Source organism: Quercus lobata, chromosome 9, assembly GCF_001633185.2.
Source record: "Quercus lobata isolate SW786 chromosome 9, ValleyOak3.0 Primary Assembly, whole genome shotgun sequence".
NCBI classification, from domain to species: Eukaryota; Viridiplantae; Streptophyta; class Magnoliopsida; order Fagales; family Fagaceae; genus Quercus; species Quercus lobata.
This window is the reverse complement of record NC_044912.1, coordinates 34492357-34502920: the sequence shown is the minus strand read 5'-3', so window position 1 is coordinate 34502920 and position 10564 is coordinate 34492357.

Genomic DNA, 10564 nt, shown 5'->3' with positions numbered 1-10564 from the left:
AAGCTGAGATGCATGGGTTTTGCAACGATTTTGGGCACAACTGCCTCAACCCTGACCATGACACCCTCCATTGTGGGGATGATACAAATTATGATTGGTCAAATATAGATTTAGATTCGGATTGTGATAGTGAGGAGGAGTTTGACTATGTAAATGGTTTGCTGGGGGAGATAGCATCTTATTTTCAATGACACTACGACAAACGTCCCATGCGCACAGGCATTTTGACTGGTAATGGTTACATGGATGAGGTCAGAGATGGAAATCCTCAACAATGCTTTGAGATGTTCCGCATGTCTTTGCGGTTGTTCTATCATTTGGTTGATGAGTTGAAACAACATGGGTATTTGAAAGAAGGAAAGGGTCACGTTGATGTGCAAGAATCGGTTGCCATGTTCCTGTACATTATTGGACATAACACTCGTATATGGTGCGTGGCTGACAGGTTCCAGCATTCCACTGAGATGGTGAGTAGTAAATTTCGAAGGGTTTTATGGGCTGTCCACTCCTATGGTTAGCACTTGATTAAGCCTGATCTCAATGTCATAGGCTTCCCACGACATCTCCAAGTGAACAAGTGTCACTCATGGCTTGTGATTTGGAGTAATGTGATATTGTTTATATTTAATTTCTATTATGTTGTAGAGATGCATTGGAGCAATTAATGTAACTCATGTCAGTGCTTGGGCTCTAACTGGCAGAACTAGTGCTTATAGGAGCAGAAAAAGCACCATCACAACTAATGTGATGTGTGATGTGTGCATGTGATCATGACATGCGGTTTACCTATGTCCATTCGGGTTGGAAAGGTAGTGCGATTGACTCAAGGGTATTGGAGGAAGCCATTAAGAACTCAAAACATGGATTTCCATGGCCACCAGATGGTATGCATGTTTTAAATTTAAATACTAAATAAAACACATTTGGATGTCTGTGGATATAATAAATGATAGACTAATATTTCATTTAACATGTAGATTTATACTACTTGGTTGATTCAGGTTATCCCATTAGTACGTCATTCCTTCCCCCGCACAAATCCACTTGCTATTGTGCTTAAGAGTTCAGATCGAGCAATAGACAAACAACGATGGAGAAGGAGTTATATAACTATAGGTATTCCTCATTGCGCATGGTCATTGAGCGATGTTTTGGCGTCTTGAAGGCTCGTTTCCCCACATTGAGCTTGATGCCAAACTTGAAGCCTTTGCGCTAGCGGTCTGACGAGTTGTTTTATACATGGGAAACTATTGATCTTGGTGGAGGTACTAGCTGAAATAGTGATGGTGGATCTATAAGAACATCAAGCAGTACAATGACCCGAAGGCATGTTAAGAAGATGTCTGACCAGACCAAGTGAGCTATGAATTGGTTTAGAAATGAAATCACCGACCGCATGTGGGATGATTATGTGCATTGTCGACATTGATTCAGGAAATATGTTATGGGTAGCTATTTTGTATGGTGGAGTATTTTGTTGGACTGTTGGGACTACGTAACCACTTGGAAGTATATGTTCTTGCCACCTTTTACATATACATACATACATATATATATATATATATATTGCTAGATTGTATTATGATAGATGAGAACTCATTAGGCAGGTTGTTATTGCATTTTCATTGTCAAAGCCTTGTTGACAATGTCTTTTATATGGTGGAGTATTTTGGTGGGCTGTTGAGACTATGTATCTTGCTGTCAGTATATGTTATTGGCACTGGAACTATATATATATATCTATATATATATATATATATATATAGAGAGAGAGAGAGAGAGAGAGAGAGAGAGAGAGAGAGAGAGAGAGAGAGAGAGAGAGGTTATATTATGTTAGATGAGAACTCATTAGGCAGGTTGTATTATTATATATTCATTGTCAAAGGCTTGTTGACAATGTCTTTTGTAACTTAAGAATTAATCTTGTAGTTTGACAATGGAAGTTATGAATCTGCTGGTATTTTGTATATTTGGCTGCAAATCTTGATACTTTAATAATAATTGAGCAAACTTTTAGTTGGCTACAAACCTTGATGCTCTAGTTATGTTTGGCTGCAAATTTGTGAGGTTGTATGCAGTTTTAGTCTTTTGTGAGGGGTTTGGACTCTGCTAAATAAGAGTATCTTGGGATCTGCAGATTGTTGGAGTCTTTGGAATGGGGCTTGATAGCTAAGTCATGTATTTCCCATAATATTTGACTTGAAATATTCTTCTGTTTTCATGAGCTTCCTTTTGTTCATGTTTACCTGAGAGTTGTCAAAGGGATACGAGAACAATTTGATAATTGGGTTGGCAGCTTCTTGGTGTAACACTATCAGTAAATTAGTGGTTAAAGATAATGGATACAAGTTTTTTGGTTGTGTTAGAGTTTTGCACAACTTCACAGTAATGGATGCTTGAACCTGCAATTTGTTACTTGTTGTAAGCATTAAACAAGGAAAATGGTAGAAATTAGAATTACTGAATCCAGCTGAACTTGCATTTTTTTTTACACAAAGTTTGTGATCTTAATGAACATAATGAGAAACAAGGATGCCATATTTTGGTTGCTGTAAATTTTCGATTTCTTGTGTTGTTTTCATATATAAAAAAGTCTATGCAATCTTTCTGTCATCCTTAACTACAAATGGGCTATACTTATTACCTTGAACTATTTTATTCCTGCTTGGTAAACTAAGAAAAACTACTCTATGATTTATGTATCACTAGGATACTCTTATATATGGGGCTTGATAACTAGGATACCTTTTTTAACCAAGCTGAAATTAACACAAAGAAAGATATGCATAAAAGAGTCATTATATTAAATTAAAATGTCAAGTATTATAGCAGATTGTTGGAGTCATGTGTCCAAACTCAATGGGTTACATATTGCCTATCACATACACTACATTGTCATGACAAACACAATTGAGTCCTTCCAACATCCCCAAACCTAGTACTAAATAAGTAGAATACAAGAAACAACACCCATGAGAGAACTAGAACTTGTTTATACGTGTTCATCTTCTCTTCAGCAATCCTTTATGCAACCTTATATTTTTCTACCTTTCGCTTTGCAACTCTTTCCCTTTCTTGTGCTTCTTCAAGCGATGCATGTGCTTCCTTATCACCTTCAGTAGCAAGCATTGCCTCATTCTCCAGCCTCCTGAACTTTGCTATTACGAGAGGTGCTATTTCCGCGCCATGCTTGGAGGTGTTGCTGTCCAACCATCTAAAAAATTTATAATGTCGGTCATCATCCTATAACATACATGACAATATCAATATAGGGAAATGAAGGAATTTATGACATATCACAAATAGTGTAACCAAACGCAGATGTAAACTCACTGATGTCCATTCCTTACAACCATAAAACCTCCTACCAAAGCTATGGAGCGACAATGATGTCCTAACCACATAGCGATCCATGTTGCATAGATGGTCCATACAGCTGGAGTAGTAGTTATTTCCTTCCGACATTAGTTCAAACACCACAGCCTCTGTACATAGCACAAAATGAGCAATATTTTAATTTCCCATTGCCATATGCTTGCAAGGAATACTGTAAAAGTAAACCAATCTACTCCTTATTGCAATTCAAAATTTTCATATAGTGAAAGTGAACAATGGAAGAAAATAGATTATGCAAGAATATAGGACTGCAGATTCCTTTCAAATGCTCAAAACAACCAATGTCACTGTAGCAAGCATCTCAACCAAACTAACTCCATTAATGCAAAATGTTATGAAAATTATTCACCAAAGTGCTACATGTCAATACAAAGTACTACTCTTCCAGATAACAATTATAGTAAAAACAAACAAAACCACAGAGGCAGAATCACACGAGAACAATCTAGACAAACTCAGAGCATAGTCATAAGAAACCAAATACCCACATTCTTGACCTCAAAGCATAGTCACTGAAAGCTAAACAAACTCAACCCTGCACAAATAAAATTAAAACCCAATTTTCAGTAGTCATGAAGTCATACATCGGGAAAAAAGAGATGTGGGGAAAATAACAAAGTAAGTAGAGATATGAGTTTTGGAACTCATTCATGAATTTCGGTGTTCCTTTTGGGGCAGAGAAAGAAAACAAAATGAAGACCAATAGAGCAAGAGAAATAGAGCACTACAACTGAGAAACTAAAAAAACTCACCAATAATCTTTGATTTTTGCTAGAGATGGTCTTCGACTTTTGCTAGAGAAGAATAGAAGCTTTGAACTTTGCTTTTGATGGGTCTGCGATCTAGATGACGAGATGGGTCTCTCTGTTTTATGGAGATATGTATTTGGGGAGATGGGTATTCGTGCTAGAAATGGAATATGCAGTGTGTTGGAGATTAGGGAGATGGGTATTTGATGGAATGTGTTAGAGATGGAAATTGGAGTGTGTGGGAGGTGCTGGAGATGGATTCGGAGAATGTTGGAGATTTGGGGAGAAGGGTATTTGTTGAAATGCTAGAGTCAGAGTGTGTGGGAGAGAAGAAAATTGTTTTTAAACAATTTTTATATGGGCTGAAAGGACATGCAGGTTACTATTCAGAGTATTTGGCAGGGTGTAGGCTCCACTAAAAAAGGGAAAAAGTGAAGAGGAACAAAATCTCAATTATGAACCAGACAAAGAATTTTGAGTTTTGGGTTGTTGGTGAAATAGAGTTTTGAGATATGAGTAATGAGTTAGAGATATGAGTTTTGAGTGATGAATTTTGAGTAATGAGTTAGCTCCAATCCAAACAGCCTCTAAATCACCAGCCTATATGCGTTTGGTATCCCCGTTTTTGCTAGCTTATTTATTTAACTTAAAGCCATTCATTTCTAGCACACACATACTTCACTTTCAGGCACAGTGCTCATTATGTTTCTTTTTCTTTTTTTTTTCTTTCTTTCTTTATTTATTTATTTATAAATTTGGGTCTAAAATTGTGCCTAGTTAATTAGGTATATTTCTCACTTTAATTTACCGCCTCAACAAAGATGTCTTCTAGTTAGAAGCAATGAAGGTCCTATTTATCGGACTAGTTGAGCAGAGTTTGGTTTGAAATTTTCCTTTCTTGCTTACAAAACAAAATACAAAATGAATAGTATTATAAATGTTTCATTATACCAAGCGAGGGAAACATTTTCCAAGCTAACTCCAAAGCTATGGAAGACCAAAGAATTGGAGATCATCTATCATCTTGGGTCATGGGTGTAAAGCAATATATAGATGCAGTTAAAGATCAATCCATGGAAGGTGATTCTCAATCCAAAATGATTTGCAGTACATGATTGAAAAAGGCCAAAGCTACATTTAGTTTAGCTAAGCCCTCTTAATAACAGTATGTGTTATTACTTTGTACACATAAGTTGGAGTTAATTTAGGCACCAAATATTTCTCCATCTATTATATATGCATATAAGCACTGTGAATCTAATAATTCATTAATGTTATTAATGATGCACAAAATCGTCAGTGAGTTGATTGTCCACACACATGCCGATTAGGGTACTTGAAGAATAAGAGAACAAAGTACTAACAGAAAGCATTGGTAGGGGGCCGGCCAAAGACCCTTCAAATGTTAAGTCAATGATAGAAGAATGTCCACGAACTCAAGAGTGTGAGAGCTTGAAAATTTCACGCACCTTAAAGAAGAGGAGGTTTGATGATTATATAGTGGTGTAGAACTTGACCAAGACCCCTTAAATGAAGGAGCTTTCCTTGTAGAGAAGATTTGGAGTTAAGGCTTTGAGATCTTAGGGCTTCTCTTCCCATAAGGAGAAGATATGAATGTGTAGTAGGGTCTTTGAGTACGGTGTGCATGTTATTGTCATGTAGGGACATATGAGTGGAGAACACATAAAGATCATTCATTTGTCGGTATGGTCATCTATCCATTGGTATGATCATCCATTCGTCAGCATGTCAGTGGAGAATGAGGTGTAAATCGTTCGTTGGGTGTATACGCAAGCTACCCAACAAGTCTTCAAGGAGAGTGGAGCTCCGAACCGTCGGGGCTTTAAGGATATCGAATGGGGAATTCATCTTGACGGGTCGGTGGTTGGTGGGTTCCATTGGAGGAGGTATTCATCATGACGGGTCAAAGACGAGGTGTCATATCCTGGTAGGTCAAAGTGCCTAAAAGACTTTCTTTGACGAAAATACCCCTATCAGTTATAAGCACTAATTTTTCAATCCCATAACAAACTCTCTCTACTCTAACAAACACTCCCCGTTTTCTCATTGTCATTTCAATGGGAAATTCAATTGTCATTCAAATGGCTCTAAGAACTGTAATTGAGCTAGACATCTTCAATACCATTGCCAAAACAAGTCCATAATTGTGGTGGGCAAACATGTAGAACTCTTCACATTTATTGCAAACGTGAAATTTCAATCCACTTCAGCTTGACCATATATGCAACAAATTCACAACCCTTAGTACACAAATCTTGGGCATGCACCTAAAGTCGTGCCCATATTTGCCTATATTGACAATGAATCCAATCTACTCCAACTTGACCTTATATGCAACAAATTCACAGCCTTTAGTACACAGATATCACAGCTCTTGTGGCGGGCGTGCATGTAGAATTCTTTACATTTAATGCACACTTGATATTTCAATCCACTCTTACTTGCAACAAATTCACAATTAGTGGTGGAGCTAGTAATTTTTTTCGAGATGGCCAAATTATGTATAACAAAATCTTAAATAAAAAAAAAAAAAATTATTTCATTACTTTTTTTTTTTTTTTTTGAAATTTTCTCAATAGAGTTGTGACATACATTCTTTAATGGTACAGAAATTGATCATGAATTAAATTTTATAGGAGTCTCTTTTCTATATATACTGTTAGAAAATAACTTAAAATCATTTTCCATCTAGTTATTAAGTTTTGTATAGACAAGTTTCGTAGTTGAAAATGCATATTTTGTAATTGTTGAAACAAAAAGAGTAAACTAATGCATTTTTTAGCCTCTTAAGAAGATAAAACGTCTAAAGTTTCAGTATGATCGAGTAGTAGCTTCTCAATCTTAAAGATTTCTATCAAAAAGCAATACCTCCTAAAATTAAGAAAATAACTCAAACATCTCAAACAATTATCAACCAATTATATATTATAATCTTAAGAAAACAAATATAAATCATAAATTATATATTATAATATATTATATTTATAGACTTTATATATTAAAATATTTAAAAAACCAACAGCATTATATATTACATCTTATAAACATAAAACTAATCAATATTAGCATTAAAAAAAAATAATCAATATTATATTATTATATATCCACAACACAAATACCCAACCATTCATTCAAATACGTATATTTTTAATTAAAAAAACTCCAGCCATTCATTCAGCAATAATTTTCTGGCTCAATGCCCAACCATTTGAGAAATTATATAATCCTTTGGTGGACCATGTCACTTGTCTACTATTCAATTAAAAGATTCAGACTTGTTTAAAATTGCTGAGTCAGTAATCAGTTTCTGTTTAAATTTTTTTTTTATATCTCAGCAATTTTAAATAGATGAGAGTCTTTTAGTGGAATGATGGACCTTATAATTTCTCCAACCATTCACTCAGCTCTATTCATTTAACCAAGCTAGTAAAGATCATTCTACAACAACTCAAAACTATACAATATAGCAAACAAAGAGAGAGTGAGTGATACCAATGAGGTGGCGATTAAATTCTGGCAAGTATGGAGATTAACGGTGCAGAGAAAAACCAAAAGGATACTGATTGCACAATGGAGTAAACGTAAGACAGATTTGGGTTTTTTTTTTTTTTTTTTTTTTTTTTTTTTTTATTGAGTATTAGGGATTTGTTAAGGAAGACAGATTTGGGTTTTCTTTTACAACATTTTTTTTTTTTTTTTGGGTTTACATGTATATTCCAACCTCCTATTTAAAAGTCTCCTCAGTTCGGATTGTAGGCTGCAACTCGCCTGCATGAAGATCATTAGTAATCGCTGATCAGTCATACGACAGTGAATTCTTTCTCGGGCCTTGTACACACCGCTCGTCACACTACCTAGTTGAAGCGTAAAGATCATACGTTTGTAATGCATTATATGCCCCATAATAGGTCCCATTCTTCTACCCTTTCCCGGGAGTCGATGACTATTCATAGCTATTACCTTGACACTAGGAGGAATAGCCTTTCATCATATTGTAGCAGTGACATTGGGCATATTAGCTGGCCTATTCCATCTTAGTGTCCGAAAATAAAGTATACACCAAACCAAATCAATATGTACTTAAATATAAACATAATCACATTAATGGTAATGGTTCCTCTTCAACATTTGACTTTAAAACTATCAATGTAAAAGAGAAATGTATACTTTCAACCAAATGAACTAATAAAATGAAATATAATAATATAAAAAAAATGAAAAAGAAAAAGAAGATAACAACTGCCCGTACCCCAAATCCTCACAATGTCATCTTTACTCCTCTTTGAAAAGAAGAAAAGATAGGCTTCAAAAAAAAAAGAAGAAAAGATAGTGATGAAGTGAGAAAAAAAATAATTTGTGAGAATCAAAGGACCTGTGGAAATAGACTTTTTATTTATTTATTATTGATGTGGAAATAGACTTGAAAAAGAGATAAAGAAGAAGAAATTAAAAAAAGAAGAAAAAAAGAAGAGATTTGTGAAGAATTACAAAAACAAAAATACACAAACTAACAAATTAATAATTTCAACAATGTCAAAGGAAACAAACCTGAAATATGAGATGGTGATCAAGTGAGTAAAAAGTTGAGCAATCCAAAAGTCTGTGCAAAGAAACTAAAAAGATATGTAAAATGTTTATCTTCTATACTATTAATAAGAGGATTCTTCTATTTCGTTTTCAATTTTTGGGGTACCAAAATATCCTCATACAAATTTTAAAATAACCTACCCTCTAGTTTCATTTTTTTTTCCTACAAAAAAGGTTAAAACAATACTATTATCTCGCGCACACAAAAAAAAAAAATGTTATTCTCACCACCTATTTGTATTCATCTATACTATTAATAAGTGGAAATTTAAAAAAAAAAAAAATGTACGTTTGTGGGGGAAAAAAAGCAGTTTTTTATTTTTATTTTTTTTTATTTAAAAAAAAGTTGTATTAGTGTTTGACTACTAATGTGAGAAAAAAAATGTGGAGGTGGAAGAAAAAAAGGTTTTTTTTTTTTTTTAATTATTAAATTTAGCTAAAATTTTGGAGTTTTTAAATTAGTAATTTTACATGTCTAACCCTATTATTTATATTTTACAAATAGATAAATTTGATAATATTTTGGGCATCTAAATTGAGGATCCCAAATAAAGGAAGTCCTTTGTGAAATTAGGAATTAAGGAAACTGAAAAAAAAAAATAGAAAAATTAAATAAAAGAAACCGGCGAGTCTTCATAAAGTAAAAAAAAAAAAAAAAAAAAAGTTGGAATATGGTTTTGAGAATTTTTTTTTTTTTTTTTTTTTTTTTTTTTAAATTTTAATTTTAATTTTTGGATAAATTAATTTTGAAGAGTGAAGACATGGATTAGTAGGAGAGTATCTTATTTTATAAGCATTTTATGTGAAATTAGAGATATATTTTTACCGGATTGTCCTCAAGTTTTGTCCTTATTAATTGTGTGATCTAAGGGTATTTTTAAACCACAGAAAAATCCAGTCCAAAGAGGAGAATCATGTTATATATAGTATAGATATATTTGTAATTATGGATTTGTTTGGAGAAAATGAATTTTGTATATTTTTGGGTTTGTTAACTTTGTTGTTCCAACTTTATTTTTATTTTTATTTTTTTGAATTTTTCTGTACCAATTTATAAGGGCCAATTATAGAACTTAAAAGTATAAATTAAAATTTTTTTTTGATGAACTGAAATTTAAATTTTGGCTATCATTTCAATCAAAATGAAAATTAGAGTCGGGCGCCCCAGGTTCGCCTCTGTTCACAACCTTCAGTCCACAAATATGACCTTGGCATGCACCTAAAGTCATGCCCCCCATATTTGCCTGTGTCAATCAGGGACGGAGCTAGAAATTTTGGTTTGGGGGGGTCAAGTTGTGATGCTAATATATTAGTTAAGACAAACCTCTACACACACACATGTATATAAATTAATTTACTAAGAGAATTTATCAATTTCTAAATTTTAATGGGTATATAAAAGTCATGTATTTCTTCTATTAGACATGTACAAAAATTTATCATTTTCTACGTAGTTTAATTTGTTAAACCTCTTAAATTATATGATTTTAATATAATTTCTCTTTCTTTTAAGAGCACCATTGAAATAACTCAAAATTTGGAGGGGCCAACTTCAATTTTTACATGCTACATTTTTTAAAATGTAAATAATATACATACTATAAATTAATTTTTTAAAATTTTGGGGGGGCCTTGGCCCCCCACCTTTGTGTGTGGCTCCGCCACTGGTGTCAATTGACTCAATTCATGTAAAACAGATCACCTAAAGTTATGCCCCGTATTTGCCCATATTGACAATACATGTAAAACAAATCTGTTTTACATGAATTGTCAATATAGGCAAATATGGGGCATGGCTTTAGGTGCATGCC